Source organism: Ambystoma mexicanum, chromosome 8, assembly GCF_040938575.1.
Source record: "Ambystoma mexicanum isolate Mex_15411 chromosome 8, UKY_AmexF1_1, whole genome shotgun sequence".
Classification (NCBI taxonomy): Eukaryota; Metazoa; Chordata; class Amphibia; order Caudata; family Ambystomatidae; genus Ambystoma; species Ambystoma mexicanum.
This window is the reverse complement of record NC_090929.1, coordinates 1,301,979,520-1,301,992,128: the sequence shown is the minus strand read 5'-3', so window position 1 is coordinate 1,301,992,128 and position 12,609 is coordinate 1,301,979,520. Positions and strand designations below refer to the sequence as shown.

Genomic DNA, 12,609 nt, shown 5'->3' with positions numbered 1-12,609 from the left:
TCCCAATGGTTAAAAGGTATAAAGATTAATCAATATCAGCAAAATAGTGAACGCATATTGAAACAAATGGTGGAAAAATCAACTAGTGGCATTTGGACTTGTATGAATAGCATATCTGTGAGACCGCAACTTGCGACCATGATTAACTCTGTGCAAAAAGAAACTTGGCAAATCTATTTTGAAAACTTGTATCGATCACCATTCCAGAATTTAGAGAGTTGGTTTCAGTTACACATCACAGATTGTTCTTTTCCAATTAATTCATCTGACATCCTTAATTGCATTAAACTTTGAGTAATTCCAGAGCCAGTGGACCTGACAGTATTCATAATGGAATGCTAAAAGCACATCCCTATCAATGGGCTGCCATTCTTATGCAAATCTATCAAAATATATTCTCCACTATGCAAATTCCATCTACATGGAAACAATCTGTAATAGTGCCCATCTTTAAAAAAGGAAACAGAACAGACCCTAAAGCTTACAGGCCAATAGCTCTTTTAGATTGTCCGGGTAAAATCTTTGGACGACTGATTCTCAAGAACTTCAATGCATGGCTAGACAAGTATACCCTACGGATCCTTTCCAAACAGGCTTTATTCCTGAAGTAGGAACTGGAATCAACATCATTACCCTGAACAGCATTATTTATAGATCTCAAGAGAAGCATGAACCACTCTATATTGCCTTCATTGACTTTCGCACGGCATTTGACGCCGTGCCCAGGGAATTGTTATATCTAAAGTTAATGAACAAAGGTTGCCCTTGGCACATTCTTAAATGGATTATAGAATTCCATTCTAATGCCTCCATCCAGATTAGGCTGGATAGCAAGGGCCTCCTATCTGACCCAGTTAAAACAACCCGTGGGCTGAAACAGGGGTGCCTTTTAGCGTCGGTTCTGTTTAACTTTTTCATCGCAGATATTCATGACAGATTTAGTCCGCTCATATCAGATTCACCAAAAATAAATAACAGTGCCATTAAGAATCTATTATATGCAGATGACATGGTCCTACTTTCTAAAACACCGAATGGGCTGCGTGTTTTACTCAAGACCCTGGGGTCATATTGTGAACAAAATTACATTTCCATAAATCCAGCGAAAACCAAAGTGATCCAGTTCGGTACATCTAAGCAAAAATTCAAACACCACCATTGGCCTTTACAATTGAAAGATCTAGAGTCAGTCCATTCTTATGTATACCTAGGAATCTTAATAACTCATCAGTTCAGCTTCCTAGATCAAGATAATCAGGTTAAAAAAAAAGCAACGATGACTCTGTCCCAAGCTAAATTGATCAAGGTCAAATTTTCGCTAAAACCAATTATAATATATTACAAGCAAAAATTTGTGCCAGTTGTCACATATGGTAGCGAAACTCTAAAAATAAAATCTTATGCATATTGGGCCGTTTTAGAGGGTAGCTTCTGGAAACGACTCTTAAATTTACCTATGTCAACTCCTATGGTGATACTGAGACATGAATTGGGCCTACTATCTTTGTACGCAATTTATAAATGGAAACTTTGTACGTTATATAGGAAATGTTTAATAGCGAGCACTCGGGCCTACAAAGGAATGATGTACTCCATATCCATCTATCTGCTAAAATCAGATCATTGCTTTCCAACATTATGGAGAAAGAAAGCGCAGAAAGTCCTAACTCACCTAAACATCTCTGATGCTACCTTGATTGCAAATCCAAATTTGGTTAAAAAACAACTTTGGAAATTAGATTGGATAAGATCAAGAGAGGCGTGCCTTAAGTACAAATCTTTTGAAATAAATCCCTTCAGATTAAAGCGCTATGGCATGACTGAACCATACTTGATTCTCTTTCCAAATGCGCGACAAAGAGATGACTTTCTGCGTTTTCGATTAACCATATGGCCCACCCACGAGATTTTATGTAAGAGAAAAATGTTACCACCTGAGGCTGTGAATTGTCGATTTTGCTTCTCCGGTACAGAAACTTTATTTCACCTATGTACTGAATGCATTAATTTGCTACCTCGAAGAATTGTATATTTTAAACATTTATTTGAAGGATCAACTATTGAATCATCAGTAGAATTGTGGAATTTATTATTTCACACAACCAGAAAATCAGTTAGATATGCCATTTTAAATTTCTTATATAGCTTAAAACTATGTATAACCGAGACAAAGGAGAAAAAAAGTGAAATCTAATTTCACCTGATTCCACAAAATGCAAGAATGAAACTATCTTGGTGTTTTACATTTTTAAACAAATGAGACTAAAATATGCAGAAGCAATGAACAACCTTATTATGGACGTGCGTATTTTAGGTACATTTTTATGTTTTTTTTTTCTTTCTCTCTTCTTCTTATGAAATCAGTTGCTTCTGAATATTGTATAATTGTATCTTGCTGTTATTATAGAAAATCTTATGAATTTTTTGAATTATGAAATTTTGTATAAATTACTGTTGAAAAATTCAAGTATTTATATTTGAATAAGACATCAAATAAAAAAAAATATATATTCCTCTACTTTTTTGGAACCTCGATATTACAGATTGAGAATTCGCTATCAGAGTGCAGCTGAGAGCACATACAAATAATCAATTTTGCGAAATATCCTTGAGGAGATGTCCTACTCTAGAGTGAGCTTCTTATGCAGGCTTCTTTTTCAAGAAGTGCACAATGTTTAAATATTGCCAACAATTAAAAATGGGACAAGTGCATATCTAAATAATTGTACATCCAATACACGCGTACACTCTACAAAAGATAGCTCAAACTGGCTCATTCTCCAACTTCAAGAACAAAATTATTAAATCAGTCCAGTATTGGTTCAGAGGGTATTTTCATGAGGAGTTAAATATTAAAAACAACCACACATATCGGGCAAAAGCCCTTGTTTGGGTAGCCAGTCATTACCCATTTCTCGTGAGGGTCAAATGTGTCAGGTGAATTAGGTTTCCCATTCAGTGGAATTCCTGTTAAACTTAAGACAGTTATTTTGTTCCAAGGGGATGATTTTCAAAAGTGCATGGTTGCAGACTGCTGCATGGAAGGCTCGTCTCCAAGAGGACTGAGCAGAGAGGCTTGTTGAGTCCATCAAGAACCTCCACAAGTGAAAGTAAGACTCATGTTGTCAGTTGCTCTAGGTGCAGGGGTATATGTCCTGCTGTGTGTTTGTGGTGCTGTGGGCACATGCTCGTCTACTGTGATGAATTGTCATCTGGCAACAGTGTGAAAGCCCTGGCTTTTTTATTTTATGTAATACAATGATGCAGGTAATTCCATCTCTGAAAGCAAAATCTGCTAATCAATTCCATAAGCTTCATGGCAAAAACATAGTGTGCACTAGTTCCCTGATGCATAACTATCGTGTGGCACAAAGGAGGTTCAGAGGTCACAGGTGCCCTCTTGACAGCTGCAGTGACATCCAAGTCTCTGCAGTGCAGGGGATACATTTAAATGTACACCCCTTTTCCAAAAATGTCATAACTCTGAAGATGCTGTCCTGGTGGCACATACAATTGTACATGTAAACCATACCGGAGTTAAGGTATGGTGCCCATCATCTCTGAGTTATCCAAGCCACATCAAATTGATATTGCACATGTGTTAGCACTGTGGGCCCAGTTCAGCTGTGGAAGGGTTATGTGTATTCCCCAAGACAGGATGGACCCTGCCCTACAGACAGGAAGGTAGCCCGGTGCAGGTGCCTCTCTTGGTTCCTTTGTAAGGGCAGTTAACACTCTTTTTCCTGGGACAGACATTCCCCAGGATGCTGGCCTGGGAGCAGAAACTAAGAGAAACTCATTCACAGAAAGCCAGGCCTCACACCAGACTGCTGCATTTCTAAAGGCTTTTGATCCTATTGAAAATGGGGGCGGGGCAGGGCTAGGATAGACAGAGAGTGGTCTGTACAGATTTTGGAGGGTTCTGTCATCTTTATTTTCTCTAGCTATCCTCATTCCTGTCCCCTTCACTGTCCTCTTCATTTCCTCTGGAGTAAAGCACTTTGGGGGTGACATAAGGGCAAAGTTCTCTCATTTCAAGTGTAGGGATTGGAACCCTAAAAAAAGGCAAGCTGCAATACAATCACCTGGGGACATTTGCCTATAAAAGAAGGGGTCTCCCACCACTTATTTAAATCATCTGGACTCATCTTGAACCAGGCTGAAGATTTTGTTGGACCTTGTTGGGAGAGTAGTCCTCTCTAATGTCCTCCAGTTGTGAGGTGGAGGCAGGTGTTTCAAAGGCAGAAGCTAGCTCTGACCCCTAACCACCACCAGGGACCTTTGGGGTGAAACCTGCTGCTGGATCATAAGCCTACCTCTCTGCCAGCCGCCCTGTACCTACGACCTCACCATGCTGCAGGTCCCCCGAAGGTGTGTGCCAGCCTCCCCCAGGTTTGGGAGCCCGAGAAGTGGCCTTGCATTGGCCCTTGAGACACTGGAGTGGTACTCACAGCACCTGGATGCCAGAACAGCAGAGATCTTGTTTGTCAATGATGACCTGCTCAAAACGGGGAGTTGAGTGCTCTGCAATGCTGAGCGATCCAGCAGGACCCATCGACACTGACTCTTGGTGTCCATTGTTCTTTGAATCGCCATCCACTTGTTGGACTGACCTTGTTCGTGGCCTCAGCACGCCAGCAAAGTACGTCGGATCCTTTGCTTGAACTAGAAAGTAACACTGCCATGCCTTGCTGAAGTCACTGTCCTATACGCCAGCATCTTCACCACTGCTCCTGTGAGTGGACCGACCTGACCCTGGTGTTCTCTGAAATGCAACCTCTGGGCTGTTCGATTGAAATGACTCGCCTGCGCATCTTGGTACCAGCTTGACCGCTGTCGATCCTCAACCACTGAACCAGACTTGCACAGCTCGAGTTGATGCTTTGGGACCACAGCTCCTCTTCTGTTCAATCCTGACGCGACACCAGCTTGGGGCTGGACCACCGCCACTGCCACAACTACGACCCGATCCGACACCAGGGCTGATGCCGAGAAACCTGGTTCGATGCTGTCTAACTCCCAAGACTTTGCAGAAGGTAGTTGACTGATATTTGCCCCCCTGGTCCATCGTTGGGCCGTAGAGATTGGGTAGGTCATTTTCATGCCTTCTTGCAAATTAAAGAAATATCTTTGGAACAGTGTGGTCTTTTGCACCTTCTCCTCTTGAGTCATGACCCACAGTGCTGCATCTATTTAAATGTGAATATTCTGTGTTTCTTCTACAGGGGTGCATTTATAAAGTGTTTCCTAGTTAGTTGTACATGGTGTGTCTAATTAAAGCATATATTTGTTATACAACCTTGATTGGACATTCCTTTTTTTTGGACTGTTATAATTTGCTGCTGAATCACATTCACACCCCTCTTAGGAGTATAGCCTTCCCGCAGCCCACATTACCAGAAAAGGCAAAGTAGGTATATCGCTTCACTGTGCTCGTTTTACCTTTATGATCTTGGTGGCTCTTGGTTCGTTGAATTGTGAGAGCTGAATGGGTATTTTAGACCCTACTGATCTTTGTACTCCTGCGGGCAGAAGTCAATTCTTCACATCTACATCTCCTGGTATTTCATCTAACAAGCATTGGGTACCAGGCACACAGGACTTCAGGACCCTGATTACTGTCTCACAGACCCTATGTATATCGTTCAGAGGCAGTTGGAAATACAGAACCTGCCAAAGGGGTTTTCCCTTCATTCTTCCCTTACCTCAATTACGACTGATGCCAATGGCACAGGTTGAGAAACTACACTGGGAGCCCTTTGCTACCACCAAAGATGAACATCCACAGAATCAGTCATGTCAGATAAATGGAAGGAATTGGCAGCCACACATAGGGCTTTTCAGGTCTTACGCCATCAGATGTTGGTTGGCTTAGCCTTGACTGGATGGACAACACCACAGCATTGTCCTATGTGAATCACTAGGGTGGCACCAGATTGATACTTCTGAGGTTTCTGACACACAAAACGCGACATGGGTGGAAACACACCTGCTGTCTTTAAAGTCGATTCATATTTGGGACAAATTCAATCCCAGAGCAGATTTTCCTGAGTAGCCATTTTCCCACATACCAGGAGGGGCATTGCAGCCTAGGTCTTCAGGGAAATCCATACTAGGCTATGGAGTCCAATTACAGACCTGTTCGGAGCCCTGAAAAACAAAATGTCCTGGTTTAATTTCATGAAGAGGGCAGCTGTCCCTGCCTAGAAGATCCCTCTCTTCCCTCTTCCTCCCAGCCATCATAAGGGAGTCTGACAGAGAATTTCATGGCAAAGGTCTGCCTGGAGATTGAAAGACCAACCTACAAGTCTGGACACCTCCATGTTACACCACATAAAGTTTTCCAGACATGTAGGATCTTCTATGTAACTGTCTAGGGGAACAGCAACATGGAAGGTCTACAATAGACATTGGTCTTCTTCCGTGAAATGGTGAACAAGGAACAGTGTAGATGCTCTACATTATGATCTGGCAGCTATTCTTCAGTTGCTTCAGCATGGGCTTTCCCTGGGCTGGTGGCTTCGACCTTAAGGGCTCAATAGGAAGCTATTGGGGCATTCAGCAAATGTAGCTTTCAGGCCCTGGCTGTTGGACGGACATGGCGTTTAATGGCCTGCCAACCCTAAGCTTTCAGCTCGGGCTGCATGACGTTGAACATTAAGTCTGTCCCCGAGCCTGGGCGTGAAAGCTATTCCCACCCCAGGATTTCTCAGGGTGTGGATGGTTTGCATTTTTTTCCTTCCGACAGGAGATGTGCTCAGCGCAACCACATCTCCTGTCGGAAAGAAAAAAAATGGCCACCGCCATTAAAATAGAAAAGGTACTAGATCCCTTTTCGGATGATGTCGACCATGGGAAACAGGTTCCAAAATGGCGACCTAGTCCCTTTTCTATTTGTATGGCAGCAGCCATTTTGTTGAAATGTTTCTTTCACTGCAGGCGGTGAATGCACAGTTGCACCCGGGAAAGGCAGATTGTGGTTGGTCAATCTGCCTTTCCCAGGTGCAAATTGGTCTTAATTGCTTTATTTTACTTTTCTTGTGATGCACACTTTTCTTTTGGGTCCTTTTAGGCACCGGGTTTTATACCGAGCCTTGGCAGGTGACTGGACCCTTGGATTTAATTCACGGTTGTTTTTTATTTATTTAAATTTGTTTTATGTTCCTTGTAGCCTTCTGGCTGATGGTGCCTGGCCACTATTTGTTTACCAGATTTTCTTCCCGGCAGCGCTAGTCTTTTTACTAAAGATTTCCATGCACTGACTGCTGCATTCTTTCTTCACTGTCAGCAGCCATTACCACAGGATCTCTCTCGGCAATATCATGTGTATAGTTAAGAAGGCCTCTAGCTGGTAGCACAGTGAACGAGTGCAGCAGAAACGAGCTTGTCACGCCAAAGTTGAGCACGTTTGTGCTCGTCCATCTGCAGGTCGGGCCATGGGCTGGGTCTGGTCAGTCCTCGACCCTTCAACATGACCATAAGTCACTGTCTAGAGCTGAAATGCTTTGCCTGGCTCCCTCTGCTACAATCCTCCCTTTGCTGTTTGTTTCAAATTCTTCTTTGCATTTGTCTGTCAGCTCTGCCATAGCTGACTCTTATAACTGCCTGCTGCTTAATGCTCGCTCACTGGTCGCTCATTATGTGTTCTGTCACGATTTGCTTCTAGAAACTTGACCTAATTTTCTCTGTATCACCGGGACGTGGCGCAGGGAGCCTCCTGGCCCTACCATTGTGCAAATCCTTCTTGGCAAATACGGAATTATTCGTCTTGACCAGAACTCTGCCCTTCCAGGTGGGTGGAGAAGCTGTGATCTTTAACTCCCAATTCACTTTCACTCTCTCCCCCCTCACAAAACCGTTTACACTTTACAAAAGACACAGAAAAACTGTCTTAAAACATATAACTAATTACAGATAAAACCCACATCCGTGTCAACATTAAAAAAGAAAAAACAAAGGAAAGGGCATATCATGCAAGAATTCTACACACTGTTTAACAAATATATACAACAATAACTGTTCCTTGTGGTTGACCCCACTGCTTAGGTGAACATTATAATGTTGACATGTACTAAGGTGCAACCTCAAGGAGTGCTAGAGCTTCTCTCCATACAAAGTAGGCTGCAGCCACAATCACCAAAGGGTCTGCATCAAAGATGGTGCTCCAAAATTGGTCAGACTGAAAGCCTTCCTCACTAGTTACAAATTGCATGTAGCCCTTCAGATATTTGGGTCGCAACACGGAGCACTGTGCCAATAAGTGGTGACTCATTCCAATATCCGACTGCCATAATCTGCATGATCTTTCTTTGATTGAAATACAACTCTAAGCCCCTAGATAATCATTGGTGGGGGAGAATATTAAAACAGAGTTAAGTAATTAATCTATATAACTTGGGGAACAAAGTGTCGTCAAATAGGAAAAGGGAATCTGTCATGCAAAACCTTGAGTACGGTAGTCAGCATAACGTTTGTTTTTACTTTGGAGGGTGTTAAGGCTAATACAATGGTCCCATTCAATTTTTTGTGTTTTAGGGGGGCATGAATGTTATGGAGGCTAAGAACTGTGAGAAAACTGAGGGTATCCTCACACCTACACCCCTTGGATCCTCTTCTCAGGTGGCCGAGGAAAGACCATTGCTTTTGGATACTGACCATGGGGGTGGAGATGCAAGGGGGGGGGGTCACCTGGGTGGAGGGTCCTTGGTGATTGGGGAGAGTATATCCACAGGCGAGACATGCTATCCCCCCTTTTCTGGTGAAAACCAAATGTACCCTCCCGTGCCTTTAAAGGCTGTTGTAAACCATTTCCCCTCATTTTCCCTCATTCACATCATAATAGTACTGGGATGAGGAAGAGGAGACTAAGACTAGCACACACTAACAATTAATTTCACTACTCTGGTACTGAGACGTGTAAGAGGCCTGAGCAGTGTTGTGAGAGTCAGGCATGTCCCAATAATTATGGCCAGGCTATTGAAACTGAGTTTTCACACCTGCAACCTGTTCAATGGCTGCAGGTGTATAAAAGGAGTCAGAAGCAGCAGCAAAGGGAACCATCTGGGCAGAGAAGAGTGGCTATTTTAGGTGGAGCAGGCAGTATAAGGGCTGGTGAAAAGGACGCAGACAGGAGAGAAACCAGGAAGATACCAGGCCATTGAGGGCCACAAGAGGGTCTGGTGATGTGCAACACCTATTGTCTTGTGTTCCCTATTGTGAGTGAGAAACACAGAGATGCCGCCAATCATTGCAGGAACAGCTGGAGAGACCGAGTGCAGCACGCCGGAGCTCCTCCGGAGTGAGAGAAGGACGAGCGGGAACCCAGGAGTGAAGCCAGAGTACCTGGAGAAGCGGCCGCACACCTATGAGTGACAGGGAAGGTTCACGCAGGCCAGGGTGCTCCAGGGGGATGGTATGGGTTACAGTGAACGCCGGTCAAGCAAGAACATATGATAAAAGGGTCTGGAGACCAGAGAGTGAACTATTGAATACCAAACTCATTGCCAAGTAAGTAACAACATTTTGAATACTTATAAATGGGTAGGGAGACCGGAATAGGAACTATTGAATACCGAACAAGTTGAGAAGCACTTAATACATTTTGAATGTGGCACTGAAGAGAAAGATATGAGAAAAACGCATGAATGAAGCAGAAAGTGGTGAAAATGTGTGAACGAAATGAATTTAAAGATACAGTATTTTCTAACCAAGTGAAAAGAATAAGAAACAAAGAACTATTGGATAGTATGAAAACAAGGTGGTAAACAGGATAAATACCACAAAGGGATGTGTGAGAGTCACACGTGAATCAGACGAATAAGTGGACTTAGAACACAGATGCAGAAACAAAGCCTGTGCGGTCAAGGAAGTCCTAATGAGAAAGAATGAACGGTTGTAAAGTGCCAAGGATTATCGGTTGCGTGACCTTTGATGGGTGCACCGTGTGGTCTGACAACTGCTCCTACACTGAGCAACCCTTCCTTGGAGTAAATAAAGAGAATTCAAGAGGCGGAGGCTGGTCTGCCTAAAGTTGTTCAAGTGATAGAAGGAAAAGGCCAACTGCATACGTTGATTTGATTGTGAATTCGAAGCCTGAAGAGCTGTCTACTTGGGGAATGGACCCCCAAGGTCATTTTGTGGAACTGTCTTGAATTGGGGAAGGGAACCCGGAGCAAGCCTGGAGCTGGAAGAAGCTCAGAACTTTAGTTTTAACACTGTTTCTTTGGTTGGTGACATCCCTACACATTTAGTTGTGAGGGCAAGTATAGGTTTTGGACACAGACAGACATTTAAGTTTATCTTACTAACTCAGACGATCCTTACTTTATTTAGGCAGGGAAATCCCACCTTACTATGGGGCAAGTTGGGCCTTACACCATCCTGACATTTTTGTTCAGAAAGACTTTTTATTTGCACTTTGAATCTGTTTGTGTCTAGCTTCATGATGCCTTCAGAGAACACAATCCAGGGTTAAACCGATCTTGTGTAAATGAACAAGTGCAGAGTTTTGAAAGTCACAGATTAACTGGTCATGTGATCCCTCAGAAAAGGGCAACACTGAGGCCCAACAACAGAGTATCACCCACGGTACCAGATGAAAGGAGCTTATTGTACAATATGGTGCGCTGAAGTGACCATGAAGATTTAAGAGATTGTAGCCCTTGCTCGAGTCGTAAGGTTGCCACAGGAACAACATTGGGTACACCTAATATAGAGTGCATCAATTTACCCCTTACAACTTTCTGCCAAGTAGCGTGAGCAGTGGCAATAAACATGTTGATAACATTCCACTTTGTCATGGCATGTAGCATAATATACTTTCAGCAATGTTGGCAGGGCTGAAAATATTTAATTGGACACCTCAGATAGGCATAGCTATCTACGATGTCCAATGGCTCATATGTCAGCCTCCAAGAAAAGGAGAAATTTCTCCTTGACCTTGCCCCCAATATCACAATCTTTGACTTGGCTGCATTGACTTTCACATTGTTTGGCAAAGTCATTTAGGGCATTCATAGAGTTTTGTTGCCCAGTGGGGGTGAGGTCAAGGCGCTCTGTATCATCTGCATATGCAAGCCACATGCAGGGCTCTCTGCCAAGCGTAGGCTGATTATTACAGCAACAGCGTAGTGCCTCACCCATATCTGAAACATAGATGTTAAAAATAGTAGGATTGCCAACACACACCCCTGCTTAAGGCCTTGGTTTATCTCAATGGAGCGGGTGCTATCAACGTCCTGGCTCATCCTAACTCTAACTTACGTCTCAGAGTGGATCAACTTAAGAAGGTGTAGCAGTCGATGGTCCAAGCCCCACCCTTACAACTTGCTCCATAAGATGGACCTCACTTTGGAATAATCAATGAAACCTAAGAATAGTTTACAGTGAGGCTGGTACTAGATTTCCTCTGCTATGCACTGTAAGGCACGTAGATTGTGAGCTGTGCTATGACCACACCTGACCTATTCAGTATTTCATTAGTAGCCGTTTCTCCTCCACCCATCACTTCAATTTCTTTAATAGGAGAGAGGAGAACATGTTGGCACTAGAGTCCAATATCGCCAGTAAGCGATTATTGGAGGGGTTCATCCTGTCTCCCTTCATGAAGACAGGGACCCGGATGAATTCCCTCCAATACTTAGGGATGTATCTAAATAGGAAGATCCTGTCAAACAGTGCCTTCAAGAGGGCAATCGAATAGGTGGGGTTGGCATTGATCACAACATTGGAAATCATGTCAGGTCCGGGGGCACGTGAGGCCTTTTGTTTGGAGATGACCGCCAAAATGTCTTCATCCACAAAACCATCCATTGTAATGTCAGATACTTGTAAATTAAAAGTACACGATTTTCCGATGTCTTGGTCAAAGTAAAGCTCCAAAATATATGTGTGCCAGACTGGTTCGGGATGGGGGTTGCATTCGAGAGAGGTGCCCTCCACCAAGAACCTCCTATAACCAGCCCAGAATCTTTTATTATCGTTCCCCCGTAAAATGGAGAACATGTGTTTCCAGTTGACAATGCAGAACGAGCTCTGTTGTTGCTTAATCCAGTTTTTATACCTGGTTGAGAGCAAAGCCAATTTAATGTCCCTATCCTCACTCATCAAGTGATAGCAGGTTTGTACAACAGCAATGGCCTTACGATAGGCCTTCTTTCTCATATGTATGGCCAAATGAAATACTTATTGACTTAGTGTGGCAAATATGGGATTGATAGAGATTTAGCGTCTTTGCAAACTCTGACATGATTAAGCGTAGATCCCACTGGTTGGAAGCCAAAAGGGCAGTCGGGTCATAGTCCCCCTCACAAGTAAGCAATGTGACCTTTTTAACATTTTGAGTGGACCAAATAATCTTGTTCCCGTGAGCATTCACTTGAGAATTAATACATGTACTTTGGGGTCATGCAAAAGCTGAGACCAAATTAGCGATCTAGGGTCACTAACCACTGTAAAAGCAATATATAGGGGCCTATACGATTCCCACTGTGTAGCATCAACAAAGACATAGTATACACAGGTAGTCCTTTCCATTAGTCCATGTCTTGTCCAGATCAACATCACCCTGGCCCTTTGTGTTGAGGCACTTAAGGTCATACATGTCCAAAA

The 12,609-nt window shown here is 43.2% G+C and overlaps 1 protein-coding gene across 2 annotated transcripts in view; it reads left to right on the top strand.

Annotated features, from left to right (window-relative positions):
• The window catches only part of INPP5A (inositol polyphosphate-5-phosphatase A), a 3,154,590-nt gene that overhangs the window by 365,899 nt on the left and 2,776,082 nt on the right, over nt 1–12,609 (top strand). The window lies entirely within an intron of this gene.